The sequence below is a fragment of the Pan paniscus genome, chromosome 10 (assembly GCF_029289425.2).
Source record: "Pan paniscus chromosome 10, NHGRI_mPanPan1-v2.0_pri, whole genome shotgun sequence".
Taxonomy (NCBI): domain Eukaryota; kingdom Metazoa; phylum Chordata; class Mammalia; order Primates; family Hominidae; genus Pan; species Pan paniscus.
In genome coordinates, this window is record NC_073259.2 from 101,277,668 (window position 1) to 101,297,915 (window position 20,248).

Here is a 20,248-nt window from a genome sequence, read left to right on the forward strand (position 1 = left end):
CCACCCACCTCGGCCTTCCAAAGTGCTGGGATTACAGGCGTGGGCCACCGTGCCCAGCCCCCTATAGGTTTTTATATCAAAAACATCACTCCAGCCTGGTCGAGAGAGTGAGATCCTGTAAAAAATAAACAAACAAACAAACAACAACAACAAAAAAAAACACCTCACAACTCTACAGGCAGGAATTACTCTTCCTGGCTTGCAACTGGGCTCAGGGACTTAATTATCCAGAAGTCACACAGTGAATAACCTGAGATTTCAAACCAATACCTGAGCCCACACATGTAGTCACTATTATTATCACTGTTCTTTTATTGTGTGTGCCATTTTTGGAAGAACAATGAAGTCTATTTGGGTTGATGATCCCAAATCCTCCATCTTAAATCTTCTTATTAAACTGTGTGAAAAATGTTACCATGTAATCTAAATTATGATCTGTTTTCCTACCTTCACTCCTCCAAAATAATTGCAATTATAAAACACTTGATGTAAATTAATCTCTGTTCCTCAAACTTGAGAGTTACATTAAAAAGTCTCAATTATAAATGACAGATAGATGCTGTTCCTAGAGCGAAATCTATCTTGGTTTGTTCTAGGATTTTAAAAAATATTTGATGTAGGCCAGGCACAGTGGCTCACACCTGTAATCCCAACACTTTGGGATGCCAAGGTGGGTGGATCACCTCAGGTCAGGAGTTCAAGACCAGCCTGACCAACATGAGAAACCCTGTCTCTACTGAAAATACAAAAATTAGCCGGGCATGGTGGTGCATGCCTGTAATCCCAGAAACTCGGGAGGCTGAGGCAGGAGAATCACTTGGACCCGAGAGGCAGAGGTTGCGGTGAGCCAACATCGCGCCATTGCACTCCAGCCTGGCCAACAAGAGCGAAACTACGTCTCAAAAAAAGAAAGAAAAAGATGTAAAATATGCCACAGAGAGAGAGAGAGGGAGAGACAGAGAGAGAGAGTCTTTAAAGCTTCCCTCACCCCATCCCTGACAAAAGCAACAGAAAAAAATTTTCCCAGGACCCAAGCTCGAGATATTCCTGATACCAGCCGCCTCCACAAGCAAGGCTGCTGTCAGTGGAACTGAGAAGCTGCCAAGAAGCCAGGCCATTTCTACTCCACATTTGGTCTGAGGCCAGAGTGTTGTCTTTCAGTTTTTAGACAAATCTCCCAGGGTGATGTAGACCCAGCAATAACCATATGTGACCATCACAGCCTGCAGGAAAGAGAAGAAAGGTAAAGACGGCTTTCATAAATGGCCCTGATCTTATCTGCAAAAGCTGGACAGCTCTTCTTCCAATACAGAAGCAGAAACAGTTGAGATTAAGCCTTGCTTAGGGAGGTAGGGAGTTCTAGTTCAATGGTCCAAATCATGCTAATCAACTTCTGCAAAGGACGGTGTCCTGGGGCTGTGGGCCTTGAACAGCAAGCTCGAGTCCACAGGTTTGGCCACAGTGTGACTATGCCTGTGTTATTTAAAGTTTGTCCCAAGGAGTGTTATGATGTGCTTGGTATGGGCTTCACCGCCTGGGAGGCATAAGCATGTGCATGCCTCATTGGCACTGTGTCCGTATGGAGCATTGTGAAGGGACTATGTGGAAGGAACAGGAAAAGAGAGACAATTAACATCCTTTGCTTTGCTCTGCCAGGTTTTATATTTACAAGCTTCTGTGTAGAAGGATACTGATGTATGTTCTTGGCCTCCATAAGACAGTGGGGGTGACAGGAGTAAAAAGGAAGATGCCTAAAGACACTGAAGTTTCCTGGTCTATTTGGTCAACAACTATTTAATAGGGGCCCACCATGAATCAGATAAGGTACACATGCTGCAGATACAAATGACCAAGAGCAAGCCTGACCGCTGCCCTTATGGAACTTGGTATCTAGTAGGGGAGTCAGCCAACAATCGAATAGTCACATAAATGTATGGAAAATGGAAGCTGTGGCAAGTGCTAAGAAGGCATGGTCATGGTGCCGCGAGCACCATTAATGGAATCTGACCCAGTCCAAGAGGTCAGCAAGGGCTTCCCTGAGAAAGTGATGCTTCAACTGAGACCTTCAAGATGAGTAGGTGCTAAATAGTGAAAGGAATGGGGATGGGAGGCAAAATCCTGGCCAAGTGAATAGCACACGCAAAGGCCCTGTTTTGGGAGAGAAACAGCTTGGTGGAAGGTAGGAGATCTGACGTAAGTGTTACCAGGAAGGCCCCCCAACCCCTAAACACCTCTGCCTCCTAAAATTCCACCATTATTAAGGAATGCTTTGGGTTAAGATTGTTTTTCTCTTGAAATATTCCTTTTTTTTTTCTTTTTTTGGGGCAGGAGACCAGAGCTTATTATTACTCAAATCAGTCTTGCTGAACATTTGTGGATCAGAGTTTTTAAGGATAATTTGGTGGGTGGGGGAAGGCCAGTGAGTTGAGAGTGCTGACTGGTTGGGTCAGACATGAAATCGTAGGGAATTGAAGCTGTCTTCTTGGGCTGAGTCAGTCCCTGGGTAGGGGGTCACAAGATCAGGGGGCCACAAGATCAGATGAGCCAGTTTATTGATCTGGGTGGTGCCAGCTGATCCATCAAGTTCAGGGTCTGCAAAATATCTCAAGCACTGATCTTAGGAACAGTTTAGGGAGGGTCAGAATCTTGTAGCCTCCAACTGCATAACTCCTAAACCATAATGTCTAATCTTGTGGCTAATTTGTTAGTCCTACAAAGGCAGTCTAGTCCCCAGGCAATAAGGTTTGTTTTGGGAAAGGATTGTTACTGTCTTTGTTTTAAACCATAAACTATAAAATAATTTCCTCCCAAAGTCAGTTCAGCCTACACCCAGGAATGAACAAGAACAGCCTGAAGGTTAGAAGCGAGATGTAGTCAGTTAGGTCAGATCTCTTCCACTGTCTCAGTTACAATTTTGCAATGGCAGTTTCAATCCCTCCCTTTGGGTTTTATAACACCTTAACCTCAAGATGTTGGCAATTGAAGATGGAAAAAGAGCAAAGACTGCTCTAACTTCTTCCTGCTGATCAAGGGCATAGTGAGGGTAGGTGTTGACCCCAAGGTAAGAGGAGTAGAACTGCTTTGCATCTGTCTGAGAGTACTCATGCAGGCCTGGCTGGGGTTCCAAGGCTTGCATGGCAAAGGCGTTAGTAGTATTATTTGCAGTTTTAGTACCACGTTTGAGGGAATAGTATGCTATAAGGTAAATAATGAGTACTAGTGTAAGGAATGCAATTCCCAGTTTTAAAAGCAAAAATTTTAAAGCATTACTTTGGGAACTTGTAGCCCACAAAGAATTTAGGATTTAGCCAAACTGAAGAAAAAACTCAAGAACAGCTAATAGCAGATGTACTATAGACTTTTGTTTTGTTTTTGTTTTGGTTTTGGTTTTGGTTTTTTTTGAGACAGAGTTTCACTCTTGTTGCCCAGGCTACAGTGCAACGACATGATCTCAGCTCACCACAACCTCTGCCTTCTGGGTTCAAGTGATTCTCCTGCCTCAGCCTCCGGAGTAGCTGGGATTACAGGCATGCGCCACCATGCCTGGCTAATTTTTTCTATTTTTAGTAGAGATGGGGTTTCTCCATGTTGGTCAGGCTGATCTCGAACTCCTGACCTCAGGTGATCTGCCCACCTTGGCCTCCCGAAGTGCTGGGATTATAGCATGAGCCACCGCACCCGGCCCAGATGTACTATAGTTTTTTGAAGCATAATTTTTTTCTTTCTAGTTTCCATTTTTATTAAAAACAAATTATGATAGAACTGATTTGTTTGCAAAAGTAAATTTTAGTCTTATTATATGTGGTCTGATTATTTGCATAAAGTGTAGCAAGAATGATTATTTCCCACAGAGGCTTTTTAAATTGGCTTTGATGGAACTCTATTCCATAAGGAATCTTAGATAAGACTTTTTAAAGCTGAGCCCAGCCATGGGTTTGTAAGCTTAAATACCTATAAGTTGGGTAAATTTCTCTTGACATCCCAAGATAACTTGGGGCTCCTGAGCCTGTTAGAAAGTGACATTTTTTTACTTACTGCAGGTCGGGGACCCTGTACAGGGATTGTGTAGACAAGGTATGAGGTCAGTTTTCCCAAGGGGCTTTTATTGGCTTTGTAAGTCAACTTTGATTTTTTTTTTGTTTTGCTGAGACAGAGTCTTGTTCTGTTGTCCAGGCTGGAGTGCAGTGGCACCATCTCGCTCACTGCAACCTCTGCCTCCTAGGTTCAAGCAATTCTCCTGCCTCAGCCTCCCAAGTAGCTGGGATTACAGGTGTGCTCCACCACATCTGGCTAATTTTTTGTATTTTTAGTAGAGAGAGCGTTTCCCCATGTTGGGCAGCTGGTCTCAAACTCCTGACCTCAGGTGATCCACCCACCTCAGCCTCCCAAAGTGCTGGGATTACAGGCATGAGCCACTGTGCCCAGCCACATTAGTGCATCTCTAATGCTAAAGGTAGTTTTCAAATACAATTTTATAAATCTATTCAGTTTTAATTAATTTGACCAGAAGGTAAGATTTTCATAAACTTTTTAGAACCCTTTACGATTTTCCATTAAACAGCAGATTAATTTTTTAAGAAAACCATATTATTTGGACACATGGGCCCATAAAATCAGTATGATTTTAATGTTTTAACCTATAGAAACAAGCTAAATAATCTCCTTTAAATTTTAGCCAACTTGCTTATACCCACAGAATGTTTTACAAGGTTAACCCTTTACAAACCCTTTTTTAATTTGCTTAAACCTTCGATTTTGTCGCATTACTCTTCTAGGTTAAGACAATCTTTTAAAACCCTCTGAACTAGACAAAATTACATTCTCTTTAACAAAAAGCATATTCCCATATCTTCTTATAATCTCCCACCAAGATTACATTCTGCTTTTCTTCTATACCTGACAACTTATATGTAAATCTGTTTCTCCAGTAGTCTCAATTGTATGTTACAATGTTAACTCTTAGCAACTTTTATTTTTGGTGAAAAACCTAATAAGTAGGCGATTTATTTAGGTACGAGGTGTGGAGCCTAGGACATCAGGAGTACTGACCCTTTTCAGCAGAGCTAGGGGACATGGCTTTCCATATGTCCCCAGGCCTTATCTATAATATCATACTCCAAAGTAGGTAAATTGAACAATTTTCAAAAGTTGAAGAAGCAGTTTATGACTTAAAGCATTTAGCAAATCTAATATCTGACCTTAATTTAGACCAAATGTCTAAATTTTGAAGACATTTTTATTTAACTAATAATCTTTAAAACTGAAGGGTTACTTCTTGTTGTTACTTCTTGTTGTGAACAAGAAGGCATTAAAGTTTCTATTTTTCTGATAAAATATGATTTAAGTGCTTTTTTTTCTAAGCCAATTAATCAGCTCTTTTACATATAAACATCACACACACACATATAAATACACAGACAGACAGAAGATCCAGTAGTTGTAAGATTTTTCATTTGCCAATTTTTTAATTGGGTTACTGGCTTCAGGGTGGATCCCTTGGATGAGCAGGGCCAGGAAAGCATGCAGTTTTTAGGACCTAATAAGTAGGCACAGCTGGAAGGCAAAGACAAATCCTCAAAATTAAAGGTGCCATTTTATACTGGATCCTGGATCCCCAAAAAGGAGGGAAATACTACAAGAGAAGATAGTGCAGTGCTTCTACCATGCATTTCATTGCAAGGCAATTCAAAGCCAATCAGCCCATTTTTTAATTAGCCCATCCCCAACGGGAGTCTCATCTTTCAGTGGGGGTTGGGGATGTTTCCATATCCCACTTCCAAGTGGCCAAGAGCATGCTTCTTTGACCCAAGCATGCAAAGAGATAAGTATCTCTTCATAACTGACATTAGCCATTTCTTAAAGTATATATATATATTTTACCTAGTTATTACACACCAAGGCTAAAAGCTTTCCCATAAAATAAAGTAATTTGATACCCTCAAAAGTCAAAACCATTAGCTAATGCAAGGCAAAACAAAACAGAGCCTTAGATTTTGAGAGGGATTTATTGTTTTCAATTCCTGGGGTTCCATGAGGAAAAGAAGTTTTTCCCAGAATGGGGTCTGTGGTGCCATCTCTGTTTTTCCCCAGGAGTCCCAGGTTGTTAGTAATTATCTTGAGTTTTTTCCTGTGGACATTAACAGTGGCAAGAAGACAAAATGGAGAAAAACAATTCAGTCTACTGAGAAGAAAAAACTTTTTCAGAAAAACACAACTCAAGAAGAGGAAAAAAGATAAAGGCCTTTTAAATATGTATACCTTGGGTATCCATTTTTAATTAAGTTGAATTTAACCATAAAGTTCTTTTCTCAAAAAAAAATTGCTTATTACCCAGGACAGCCAATATTTTTGGCTTTTGAATTCTACCACAGGTAACCTTCCATGAGAAATTAGTAAGTTTTAACTAAGGTTATGATTTAACCTTGGATGCACAAGGTGTTTCAAAGACGTGATAAGCAGTTTTTTTCCTTATTTATTTCTTTTCTTCTTTTTTTTAACAAGATTTAGAATCTCCACAAGGGTCGTTCGGAGAAAGGAAAATCCAATCAGGAAATCAGAAGCTATCCATGGGGCAGGGGGAAAAATACACCTCAATATTAGTGGCAAAGTTACACAAACGACCAACCAGAAAGGAATCATTCTGGAAGCCAAGAATTGAACCCGAGCCACCATTGTCAAAAGGCAAAGCCTTACCTATTGAGCTACACGGCATTCAGCAGTTTCTATTGCTGTGCCCTGAAGAAGTCTAGAGCAGCCAATTTCAAGCTTGCAAAGCCTCTTAACTGTTCGAGATAATTTTTAGGGCTATGACATGAACCCCCAAATTCCTGTCCTCTGGTTGGAGGAAACCAAAAGAAAGTATCTCCACATGGTCACAAAGTTAAGCTCTTGAGGACACAAAACAAGACAGAGAAATTTCATCTGGTATTCGTTTCAGGGACCCTCAGCAAAGTTTGTAACTGACCAGCCTGCCAGGCTGGCTTGAAAAGCGGGAATATAGGAGTTCTAAACCTAGGTTTTATCTTGTGATGCCCATCTCTCCATTATAGAACAACATAGAAAGACACATTCTTAGCACAAAGTACACCAGATTTGCTACAACCTAAGACTAGTCTCACAAATCCTTTCTTCTATTAATCAAACCCTTGTAGAGCAGACAAATAGTGGTGTTTACCATTTACACACATACACACACACACACACACACAGAGAGAGAGAGAGAGAGAGAAAGCTGAAACTTGGCTGGTAAGAACTTCTTATCCTTTTTGCTGGCATACTAGGTTTCCAGGTTCTCTTTCTTCGCAGCTTCCACAGGAACAGAGTGGCTTTTGATGATCCTGACCACTGTGCCATAACTGTGAGGGTTAAGCCTCCCAACAAAAGAAAATCACCTCTTTCTGTTTTATGGAACCATAGGCAAAAGATTCTCAATTTTGCAAGATGTTGCCCAACAGGCTGCTTGGGGAACCAAATTAACATTCTCCATCCCAACAAAATACACATAACAAAACAGACACTAGTCACCTCGTTCAGTACCCAATATTGACATGGCAAGGCTCAAACTTTCTCCTCTTGGTTTCTGTTGCCTTTGATCTACTCCAGGTGGTTGAGGGATGACCTGAGAACAGTAATTCAATGGGTGGTCTCTGGGAAAGACAAAGAGCAGACAGTCACCCCAAGTCGGTCCTGTTGAGCTTACTTCAGGGCTCACTGAATGTAACCACACAAATAAGGAGGGTTCTCCGAGTTAGGCCTGTTGGACTTCTGTCAGCAATTCCTTCAGAGATCCCCTCCACATATACAAACACACACAAACACAAGACAGACAGAAGGCCTTCCAAATCAAGATCCCTAACCAAGAATTCCAGTAGTACTTCTTCTAAACTATCTTCCTATTCTCCATTTGAGAAATCTCCCCAACATCTTCCTGATGGAGGAGAAGTCTCCCAAACCAAGACTTTTCCTACTAGTTAGGGAGAGCCAACTGAGAACCCCCAGGAGCTGAACTGAGACAGACACCCCATGGTGGAGCTACAGGCAGACACCCCACAATGCGGCTACAGCTAGACACCCCACCATGGGGTTACAGAACCAGTCAGGAGAAGGAAGGAGACATTGGCAGTGCCTAGGATACTCACCAACCCAGATACTCCATAATGGGGCTATAGCTACAGACACTCCATGACCTGGCTACAGCACCCCGCCATGGAGCTATGGACAGACACCCTGTGACAGGGCTTCAGTTATGAGATGTCTCCTGAGGACTATTTCTCCATTGCAATTAAATCCATGCACATTGGGTTGGCAGTGCCCAACTGGAAGAGATGGTGCCAGAGTCACCCACTGTCCAAGAAAACTAGGTGGCCACTTGAGCTGACCTCCAGATCCATTGCCAGAGGCAGGCTACCAAACCATGGGCAGCTAGCCACAAGGGCTATCCTGGACAAGCCCCCAAATTTGTAACTGCCCAATGGGTTCACCTTGCCCACTGCCTAGACAGAGCCAATTTATTAACACAGGGAAATTGCAATAGAGAAAAAGTAGTTTACACAGAGCCAGCTGTGCAGGAGACTGGAGTTTTATTATTACTCAAATCAGTCTCTCGAAGTGTTCCTTTATGCTCAGAAGAATGACTCATTAAGTCAAGTGAATGGTTTTATCTGATCAATTCTCTCCCTAATAGCAGAAGTCATGGCCACAAGTCCCTGAGATTAGTATGGGAATTTGGGTAGGTGGGTTTATTTTAAAGAGAAAAAGAGTAACAAAAATGAGAGATGGGGGCCTCAAAGATCAAACCTCATATTTTTCTAAGTTTATCCCAAGACCAGCCCTACCAGAATTTATTAAAAGTCTGATCTCCAGGAAATCACGTAAGCTTTTGCATTCAGCAAGACTAATCAAGATGGTCTCAGCCTTTGAGAGAAATCTATGAAAAGGAGCAATTCAAAGAAAAGAGGTAAACATCATATTATGAGAATGCCGGCATTTTTTTCCATAAGCTGAGTCCTCCATCCTAAACCAGCTTCATCAGCTTGAGCATCCTTAAAAGTTTCACAGCTGACAAAATATAGTCATGCACTACATAACAACCTTTCAGTCAATGACAGACTGCACACACCACAGAGGTACCATAAGATTATAATACTGTATTTTTATTGTACTTTTGCTATGTTTAAATATGTTTGACTACACAAACACTTTCCACTATGTTACAGTTGCCTACAGTATTCAGTACAGCAACATGCTGTACAGGTTTATAGTCTGAGAACAATAGGCTATACCATGTGGTCTGGGTGTGTAGTGGGCTGCAGCATCTAGGTTTATGTAAGTATATTCTATGATGTTCACACAATTATGCACTTCTCAGAACATATCCCCATTGTTAAGCAACACATGACTGTATATTAATTCAGTATTTTATTCCTAGAGTCTCATAACAGATGTTTCTCCCCCATGGCACATAAACAAGCAGTAAACCATACCAGCTTTTCAGTCACTTAGGCCTGGATTCAAATCCTGACTCTTCAGCTTAGCCATGTGACCATGGGGAGGTCATTTAACTGCCCTAAACCTTGTTTTCTCAACTGCGAACTGGGAATCATTGTCACTATCCCATAGAGTTGCTTGGAAGATGACATAAAAATAATGCATTAAAGAGCTTACCGAAGTGCAGGTCATACAATCAGCACTTAATGGGAGAAAGTTAAAAAGAAGGGACAGGTGAGGGGAACTGGCAAAGACAGAGAAAGAGTGTGGAGCTCCTGAGAGACACAAGCGCATGGGTTCCAGGTGATGCATTGCTTGGGCAAAACCACACACACCAAGTCTCAAAAGAAGTTGAAAAGCCTGAGAGAAAGCAGGCCTGGAATTTACAAATGGAAAGAGTCCTATCTCTCTTGTATTTTCTCTTGGAACATGTGAGATGAGTTCACCCAGAGACAGGAAAGAAAACAGCAAGGACCGCCCAGGCATTACAGCGTGGGTTCTGCCTGAAGAGGCCCATGACAAAAGAGAATTTAGGGTAGGACATCCACCTGGAAAACTTCCAGGCAGAGTGGTGCCTGGGAAGCTGCTAAAAGCTTAAATAAGGGGGAGTAAACCAGAGAGCTGGACGAAAAAATAAAAAGCCGAAAGGACCCTCCTGGTCTCCCTGCAGATTGTCAGCCTCATCCCATGAAACTGGCCTCAATTATTACAGACAGAAGAATTTCCTGCTGGAAAGCTCTTTGACCTTACTGAGCTTGGCCTAGGATATTCAACATTCTCAGGCTTGGCATGGCATTCCCCAGTAAGATTTTCTCTTTCTGGAAAAAAGTAATACAGAAAAAGAAAAGGCAACTATATAGTGAAAATACCAAAGAATGTCAGGAATCTGAATCATGGGGAAGAGAATTCCTAAATTTATCTTTCCCAAAGTTATTTTTATCAAGGAGAAAGACATTTCCTTACTGAGGCTCTGAATCTATAAGTCCCTAAAACTCTTTCTTATGAAATTCATGCTTGTGCTTTATTTTTATTTTATTTTATTTTATTTTATTTTATTTTATTTTTGAGACAGAGTCTCACTCTATCACCCAGGCTAGAGTGCAGTGGCGTGATCTTGGCTCACTGCAACCTCCACCTCCTGGTTCAAGCAATTCTCCTGCCTCAGCCTCCCAAGTAACTGGGATTATAGGCGCCCACCACCACACCCAGCTATTTTTGTATTTTTAGTAGAGACAGGGTTTCACCATGTTGGTCAGGCTGATCTCCAACTCCTGACCTCAAGTGATCCACCCACCTCGGCCTCCCAAAGTGTGTTTTATTTTTTAAAGATATAGGCACTTTGCATACCTCTTTCTGTATCAACCCTTTTCCCTCCTGCCCACATAGCTGTGAGAAGAATTTCAACAGGCCCAGCAAATGACATAAAATGATATACCATGTGCATTTTGGAGGCTGAGGTATGAGGACTGAGAGTTGTAAATAAAGTGCTGACCCAAGTGAGATCTAAAGAGCACCTGGGAAGCTCTGGGTGCAGGGTAGCAGCCCAGAGCTGCTGGCCCCTTCCTGGCCATCTGGATGCTGGGCATAGATTTCTCAACAAGAAGACTCTGCTACCTCCCCTCACCAGGCCTCTATTCTTCTGAGAAACACAAAGCAATAATAAAAGAAAGTGTTAACCAAATAAATAAATAAATAGTGCTGAAAAGGGCTCACTGCATCCTGGAGTTGCAGCTCCTGTAGCTGTAATAATGAATCTGGTAGCCCTTAGTGATTCTCCTTTATTTGTTTTGAGTTGGGGTCTCGCTCTGTCACCCAGGCTGGAGTGCAATGGCACCATCTTGGCTCACTGCAACCTCCACCTCCCAGGTTCAAGTGATTCTCCCACCTCAGCCTCTTGAGTAGCTGGGATTACAGGCACCTGCCATCAGGCCCAGCTAATTTTTGTATTTTTAGTAGAGACAGTGTTTCACCATTTTGGACTGTCTGGTCTTGAACTCCTAACCTCAGGAGATCCACCTGCCTCAGCCTCCCAAAGTGTTGGGATTACAGGCCTGAGCCACCACACCTGGCCTTCTCCTTTATTTCTCTAAGCCTAATTTCCTACCTGTCTGAGGAGACCAAGCAGGGAATAAACAGAGAGCATCTGCAACGCCTTGTTAGAGGGAACTGCTGTCCTCAAGCATCCAACAACCCCAGTGAGGAAAATACGGCCAAACCTCCCTCCCAGTGTTACAGGAAGCAAGGCTAGAAATTGGACCAGCGATAAGTTTTCCAAGAAAGTGAATCACACACGTGAGACTTCAGGACCACTTAATGCAGAGCAGATTTTCGGACCACTTAATCCGTGGAAAAAAAATAAACGGATTAATAGTTGCATAGAAGAAAATATGCTTTAATAAAAAACAATGCATCACTTATGCATACCCTTCTGGGTTATGAGATTGTAGCCCTGTTTATTGTCTTTGAGCTACTTTGTAAATCTTCGTAAGTTGTAGGTAAGTGATAGATATATAACTTCTGTCCTATTTGGTAGTGATTTAATTGACTCCCCCTGGCCCTATCCTTCACTCATGGATAAAACACTTTTGCCTCCATTTGCAATTCATCTCAGCATTCCTTTACTTGTGAAAAAAACCTGTGCTGTTTTGACTTTTCCTTTGAGCCAGTTGCTATGGGTTGAATTGTGTCCCCTTCCCCAAAAAATATTGAAGATATGTCCCAACCCCCACTACCTGGTAATGTGAGCTTATTTGGAAATAGGGTCTTTGCAGATGATCAAGATGAGGCCATGAGAGTGGGCCCTGATATAATATGACTGTGTCCTTAAGAAAAATAAAAGGTGATTTAGACACAGAGACAAATTACCTTCCTCTTCATGCATACACAAAAGAATGCCAAGTGAAGAGGAAGTGAGAGATAGGGTGATATGTCTCCAAGCTAAGGAACACAGAGGATTGCCACCAAAACCACCAGAAACTGGGAGAGATACACAGAACAGATTCCCGTCAAAGTCCCCAGAAGGAACCAACCCTACCAACACCTTGATTTCGAACTTCCAGCTGCGACAACTGTGAGAGAACAAATTTCCGTTGTTTAAGCCACCCAGTTTGTCATACCTTGCTGTGGCATCCCAAGCAGACAAATAAACCAGTTATAACATGTGTCTTATTCCCTAGTATCATATAAGCAAAATAAATTTTTTAGAACATGTTCATTTTTATATCTATAGAAGAGTCATGATTTCATTAGGTTGGGGAAAAAGCTATTGTGATTTTTGCCATTAAAAGTAGTGATCCAAACCGCAATTACTTTTGCACCAACCTAATACCTTTTTCTGAAAGTTATCTTTTAACAGTTTCGGAGGATTCACCAAGATGTCCTGTGGATTTGCTGACCAGAGCCAGGTAGACTTCATCCATAGAAAAGTGCACCATATGGGCAGTTGAAGCACAGAAATATATTTTCCTGATTCATGAGGTCAAGTAACATGAAGTGAACAATAGAACTTTGCTGACTCTGTTTTTCTAATTTTATTTTGCCCTTACTAATTTTGGTTTTTGTTTGTTTATAGCCAGTAAATTATTCCCCATTGAGAATTAGTTTTATGGTCTGACCATTTATGATCTTTGTAAATGTCGCATAGAGATCTAGTCTCTGTTGGGTGAAAGGCTCCAGAGAATTTAGTTTGTTTGCCTTTTTGGTTGAGAATTTGGTTGCTTTTTTTTTTGTTTTTTGTTTTTTTGTTTTTTTTTTTTGAGTCAAAGTCTCACGCTGTTGCCTGGGCGGAGCTCAATAGCTTGATCTCGGCTCACTGCAACTTCTGCCTCCTGGGTTCAAGTGATTCTGCTGCCTTTGCCTCCTGAGTAACTGGGATTACAGGCACGCATCACCACACCCAGCTAACTTTTTGTATTTTTAGTAGAGATGGGGTTTCACTATGTTGGCCAGGCTGGTCTCAAACTCCTGACCTTGTGATCTGCCCGTCTTGGCCTCGCAAAATGCTGGGATTACAGGTGTGAGCCATGGTGCCCAGCTGGAATTTGGTTTTATGATCAGATCATCTGAGGATCTCTGCAAATGAATTAAGAGTTTATATAGAACTTGTTTCTGCTGGGTGAGAGATAACAGAGAATTTAGTTTGTCTTTTCTGCGTGTTTAACTTTATATTTTGAATGCAAATTATTAAGAGTTTAAATTGCAAGGGAGGAAAAAATTTTCCTCCTCTCCTCTAAGTTCAATGGCTGGGACCCTGCAAATTAAACAATCTGACAAAAGACAGATTAACAAGAGAAAAACAAATTTAATTAAGTATATTTGCACACATAGGAGTTCACAAACAAATGGGGCTTGAGGACATGGTTAGAATTTGCTTTCTTTTCTTTTTTTTTTTTTTTTTTGAGACAGAGTCTTGCTCTGTTGCCCAGGCTGGAGTGTAGTGGTGCAATCTCGGCTTACTGCAACCTCCACCTCCCAGGTTCAAGTGATTCTCCTGCCTCAGCCTCCCGAGTAGCTGGGATTTCAGGCGCCCGCCACCATGCCCGGCTAATTTTTTTTGTATTTTTAGTAGAGATGGGGTTTCACCATGTTGGCCAGTCTGGTCTTGAACTCCTGACCTCAGGTGATCTGCCCACCTTGGCCTCCCAAAATGTTGGGATTACAGGCATAGACCACCACCCAGCCAGAATTTGGAGCTTATCTACCATCTTAACAAGAAAGATAAGGTGTGGAGAAGAGATTAGACCAAGGAAAGAGGGTGCTTTTTGGTTTCTTGGAGGGTGGGGGGTGTAAAATGATCATGGGAAGGTGAGTAGGAAATTAGGAAATGTATGGTAAGTAAGGTTGTTTAGCATGGTTTGTTATACGGATGAGTCTCCAGTGATAAGAATTGTCTCTAGTAGTTCTCTTCCTCATATGGAAGAGAGAGACAACTTTACAAAAAAGGGATGTGTATGCCCTGCTTTTAAACAGAAGGGAGTTTTTTCCTGCATCCGCTATTTTTCAATTATCTTCAGCTCAAAATAATCCTTATGCCAAAGTAGCATATTTTGGGGTGACATATTCTGGTCCCCTTCGATACCTACTAGGAAAAAAGCTCTTTGACTGGTGAGTTTTATAAATGTATGTTTACTTTGACTCATGACTGAAAATCTAGAATTAAAACTATAAGCTCCCTCTGTCTGTTTCCACGCTTATGTTTCTGCAATTCAGAAAGGCATTTAAGTCTCACATAATAATTTTCTTTTTTATTTATTTATTTATTTATTATTTTATTATTATACTTTAAGTTTTAGGGTACATGTGCACAATGTGCAGGTTAGTTACATATGTATACATGTGCCATGCTGGTGTGCTACACCCATTAACTTGTCATTTAACATTAGGTATATCTCCTAATGCTATCCCTCCCCCATCCCCCCATCACATAATAATTTTCACCTCTTGTTGGTATTAATGAATTGGGTTAGAAAATCCCTGAAATTAAAGGAGCTCTATTCTGATTAGCTTATAGAGATAAAATAAGTGTTTGTATTAATTGTTTCTAGAATTCTAGAAAATAAGGAAATCGAACTTCTAATATTTTCAATGTAATTTTTATAGAAAGTAACATGGAAATGTTTTAAGATTGCAAGTTCACATAATTTAGGTAAGTCTTCAGCAACCAAGACTAGTTAAATAATTTTGGTTTAATAAAAACAGCTACAGATTAGCTGATAATCAGATTAGTTAGATAAATTCTGATTTATCAGCATTAAATATAATACCTGCTAGTATTTTAATTCTACTTGGGCATGTACTTCTTAACACAGGTTTCTTGATTGAACAAGCTACCATTACTTCTACTTAATACTTAAGATTATAGAAAATATAAATTTGTGTTTCATTGACTCATTATTCTCACAATTTTGTTTGCCTCGGGTTATGGCTTGTGCAAACAATGAGTCTGAAAGGCTATGAAAGCTGTCAAATTTTGCTCAATTTTGACAGACTTGTTCCCTTGGTTACTGTTTATTGCCTTCATCTACAAGATGAAGGGCTTTTTGTTTTTCTTATGTAGTCGGCGTAGACAGCAAAGATTCTGTGTTTTACTGGAATAGCCTTCAATGGTTTATGCTGAATTTATTATTATGTCCTTGACTATTTAAGAAGACAAAAGTTTCTCAGTTAGGAAAGATCTAAGTCTCCTTACAGTCATGTTACCTTCTATGTTTACTTTTTAAATAATTTATTGTCACTTAGAAATGAGGAGCCAAAGAGTTTTGTTTCAGTTTTTGTTTTGTTTTGGGTTTGTTTTTTGTTTGTTTGTTTGTTTGTTTGTTTGTTTGTTTTGAGACGAAGTCTCGCTTTGTTGCCCAGGCTGGAGTGCAGTGGCACAATCTCGGCTTACTGCAACCTCCACCTCCCCAGTTCAAGCAATTTTTCTGCCTCAGCCTCCCCAGTAGCTAGAATTACAGGCATATGCCACCATGCCTGGCTAATTTTTGTATTTTTAGTAGAGACAGGGTTTCACCCCCATGTTGGCCAGGCTGGTCTCGAACTCCTGACCTCAGGTGATCCACCAGCCTCAGCCTCCCAAAGTGCGAAATTACAGGTGTGAGCCACTGTACCCAGCCCCCAAATAGTTTTTTAGACACCTAGATCCGATTCCTGTCATAGTGTTCAAATTGCCTGACAGTGTCTGGTTTTTGCCTCCCTAAAATGGAATTCTAAATATAAAATAAAATGAAGCTCTCAGGATTTTTTTTGCTACTAAAGCTATTTTGAGATTTCCTAGGGGGCCCCTGGAAAATCACAAAGACTTATTTTTTAGCCTTTTGAAAAGAGAGGTGTTAGAAATAATTAGGTTTACTTGCTGGATTACTATTGATGAACCACATGAAAGGCTTGTGAAATCAGAAGAGATGCTCAGCCTTTCCTAAGTTAAATTGGTATATGTTGCATGTTGTTAGTATATTTCAGAAACTGTACGCTATATGGGCATTTTCCAGAGCTTTGCAGTGTCCTCGCCGTCCATGACACATTTCTTCTTATTAGGGCCCTAGTGCTGCTTTGCCATATTAGACAATGACACTACAGTGTTATCACTCACGATTTCAGTTTTTTGTTTTTTTTTTAATAGAAATGGGGTCTCACTCTGTCATCCATGCTGGTCTCAAACTCCTGGGTTCAAGTGATCATCCTGCCTCAGCCTCCCAAAGTGCTGGAATTACAGATGAGAGCCACTGTGCCTGGCCCAATTTCAGTTGCTTTCTAAGTGTTAACTTGATCACAGGTTTACTTATTTAATTTGAATCTAGTATCTTCTAGGGCAGTGGTTTTCAACTGGGGATTGACATCACTTACATAATTTTACTAACAAACAGATGTCTAAGAATTACTGAGGACCACGAACTCTCTTTACTTGATATTCTTGATATATTTTTGTTATATTCTTACTTAGCAAATTCATGTTATATTATGTTTCAGCATTATTACGTTATATCTCAAGATTTTTTTCTCTGGAAAGATTATGTTCATCCATTTTTATAAATTAGATATAATGTTCACTGTCTTCTTTTGTTGTTGTTGTTGTTGTTGTTTTGAGACAGAATCTCCATCTGTCGCCCAGGCTGGAATGCAGTGGTGCAATCTTGGCTCATTCGAACCTCCACCTTCCAGGTTCAAGCAATTCTCCTGCCTTAGCCTCCTGAGTAGCTGGGATTACAGGTGTGTGCCACTACAACTGGCTAATTTTTTTGTATTTTTAGTGGAGACAGGATTTCACCATGTTGGCCAGACTGGTCTCAAACTACTGACCTCAGGTGATCTGCCAGCCTCGGCCTCCCAAAGTGCTGGGATTACAAGTATGAGCCACCCAGCCTGGCCTGTCTTCTTTAAAAATAGAGCTAATCGTTGTAAGTTTTTTTGCTTTGTTTGTTTGTTTGTTTGTTAGAGGGAGTTTTGCTCTTGTCGCCCAGGCTAGTGTCCAATGGCGTGATCTTGGCTCACTGCAACCTCCGCCTCCTGGGTTCAAGAGGTTCTCTTGCCTCAGCCTCCCGAGTAGCTGGGATTACAGGCTCCCGCCACCACGCCCAGCTAATTTTTTGTGTTTTTAGTGGAGACAGGATTTCACCATGTTGGCCAGGCTGGTCTCGAACTCCTGACCTCAGGTGATCCACCCGCCTCAGCCTCTCAAAGTGCTGGAATTACAAGCGTGAGCCACTGCACCTGGCCTGTCTTCCTTGAAAAAGGGCTAATCATTATGTTTTTAATTATTTTATCTAAAATTTTTTTGAATCGACTTTATTTTCTTTTTGGCATGCCACAGAAGCAACCAAATTTTCTTATCGGTTGCATTTTTATTGGAATAAATTCTTATCAGAACTTTTGCTTTTGAAAATTATCAGTAATACATTAAGCACAGTATTTTAAGCCTTTTGTCATCTAGAGGTAGTTTTTTTGTTTTACTCTGACGCTTCCTTGAAAATGTTTCCTCTTCAACATAGGACTGTCTCAGAGACCCGTGGAAAAGGACTATGTTGGGTATTTTGGGGTATGTGCTGCTAATGGCATCGCTTAAACAATTTTGAGACCATACCAGCAAACTGAGTAAGGATTTCCAGAACTCTAGGCAAGAAACAAATGGAGTCATGAAAATGCTGACCCAAGATCCAGTGAAGCAAGAATTAATTACATAGGGCTAAATGAACTGATGAGGAATGATTGTAGTTTATGGTGGGCGGGGGGAGTATTACTGATTTTTTTTCTTTTTCTTTTTACAAAATTATTTTTATTCTTCTTCACAGCATCTGAAGCTGTGAGATTATTGATGTTTTAATATACAGAAGCCCTTTCTTTTTTCTTTTATCTATAACCCATAACAATTTAGTAGACTCTGTTTTTGTAAATGGAAATGAAACATTTATAAATGATATCATATTCTTCCAGCCTAACCCCTCCAGAATCTGGAAACTCTTAATGAATATTCTTCTTTTCATACCAATATAGTTATTTCCGTAGATGCAATAAGGACATATCTGGGACTTAATTTTACTGGGATTTCATTGAAAACATTGGTTATACAACCAAGAACTTGCCTGGAATGTCATATTTGAAAACTATGTTTATTTACTCGTATATCACCAAGTCCTTTTAAGTAACTAAAGTTGTTTTATGGAGTCAAGGCTTACAAAACCATTGGGTGCAGTGGTGCACACCTGTTGTCCCAGCTACTTGGGAGACTGAGGCAAGAGAATTGCTTCAGGCCAGGAGTTCAAGACCAACCTAGGCAACATAGTGAGACCCCATAGTGAGACCCTGTCTTTAAAAAATAAACAAATAAGAAATAAAACGCTTATACAACCCTCTTGAAAAAACTGGCCTGGGACCTGGTTTACAGGGTTTCCAGCCTTACTCTTTTTTCATTGAGTTTTTGAGTTTCATGAAGGCATCACAATATATCTTTTTAAAAACAACCCATAATTGGAAACTTAACTAATCAAAATGGGCCACCTCTCCTCATTCATACAAATGAATGGAAGAGATTGGAGCCCACACAGCTGCCAGGCTCTATGCAGGGCACTTGGCACATAATCTGCAGGATCTTTAAATTTTTATTTTACTTTATTCTTATTTTATTTTACTCTTATTTATTTTATTTTATTCTCTTTTTTTTCTTTTTTAGAGTTTTTTTGAAAGTTCTTGTCAGACAGGTAATGTGTCAACATCATAACAAGGTTTAAGGGAGGTACAGCTCACACATGAGCATGAAAACCCAATTATCATGCTTATGAACTACAAAAGGATCACAGGATATTTTTGTAAGTGCCTACCCAACAGATCTCCCCTCCTTCTGTGGTACAATATGTCCAGTGTTGAACTAGTAGCATTCACATTTCCCCACAAGTGTCACGAAAGGGGGACTGTCTCCCAAGTTTCCCCAGCAGTAAAACCCGATTGGTTTAAGGTCTGCGGGTGGATCTAGTCCTCTTGCCAGTGATTAATTAGACATGACTGTATAACATGGCTGGGAGGTGGGATTCCAAAAGGAAAGGGTTTATGCTCTTAAAAAGAGCTATGTGATGCCTCTGATGAAGCCTATGTAGAGACATCTGAGAATGTAGATGAATGCCAATGGCCCTCATGGAAAGAGAGAGAGATGAGAAAAAGCACACTCTTTTTTTGCATCTACATGTGATGTCTGGAATTACAGCAGCCATTTTGTGATCATGAGAGCAGCTGGCTTGGCTAAGGACAAAATTCGTCACACCAAACATGGCAGAGAAGAAAGATTCTGGATTCCTGATAATATTTTTGAGCCACTGGACTAACCAAGACTGGAATTGGTCTTCCTTGGGACTTCTTAATATGTGGGATAGTGAATTTTCACATTGAAGTAAATTTTGAATGGAGTTTTCTGTTTCTTATAGCCAAAACCATCTTACCTGCTACAAATATTTTATTTAATTTCATCTTTACAACAGTCCTATATCTGTGGACATTCTCATTTTATAGATAAAAATCTGAGATTCAGAAAGTTTTAGTAACATGGCCAGGCACAGTGGCTCACAACTGTAATTCCAGCACTCTGGGAGGCCAAGGTGGGGGGACTGCTTAAGGCCAGGAGTTTGAGACCAGCCTAGGAAACATACTGACACTCTGTCTCTACCAAAAAAAAAAAAAAAAAAAATTACCTGGGCATGATGGTACATGCCTATAGTCCAGCTACTCAGGAGGCTGAGGTGGGAGGATTGCTTGAGCCCAGGAGGTCAAGGTAGTAGTGAGC

General features: G+C 40.7%; 2 non-coding genes across 2 annotated transcripts; one reads left to right on the plus strand and one right to left on the minus strand.

Moving 5' to 3' along the window:
* Positions 1–19,165: 19,165 nt before the first annotated feature.
* LOC112439192 (small nucleolar RNA U13) lies at positions 19,166–19,269 on the minus strand. The gene has a single exon (XR_003027490.1). It is a non-coding gene; the product is annotated as a small nucleolar RNA U13 (small nucleolar RNA).
* Positions 19,270–19,539: 270 nt separating this feature from the next.
* LOC112439168 (small nucleolar RNA SNORD74) lies at positions 19,540–19,615 on the plus strand. The gene has a single exon (XR_003027467.1). It is a non-coding gene; the product is annotated as a small nucleolar RNA SNORD74 (small nucleolar RNA).
* Positions 19,616–20,248: the final 633 nt, after the last annotated feature.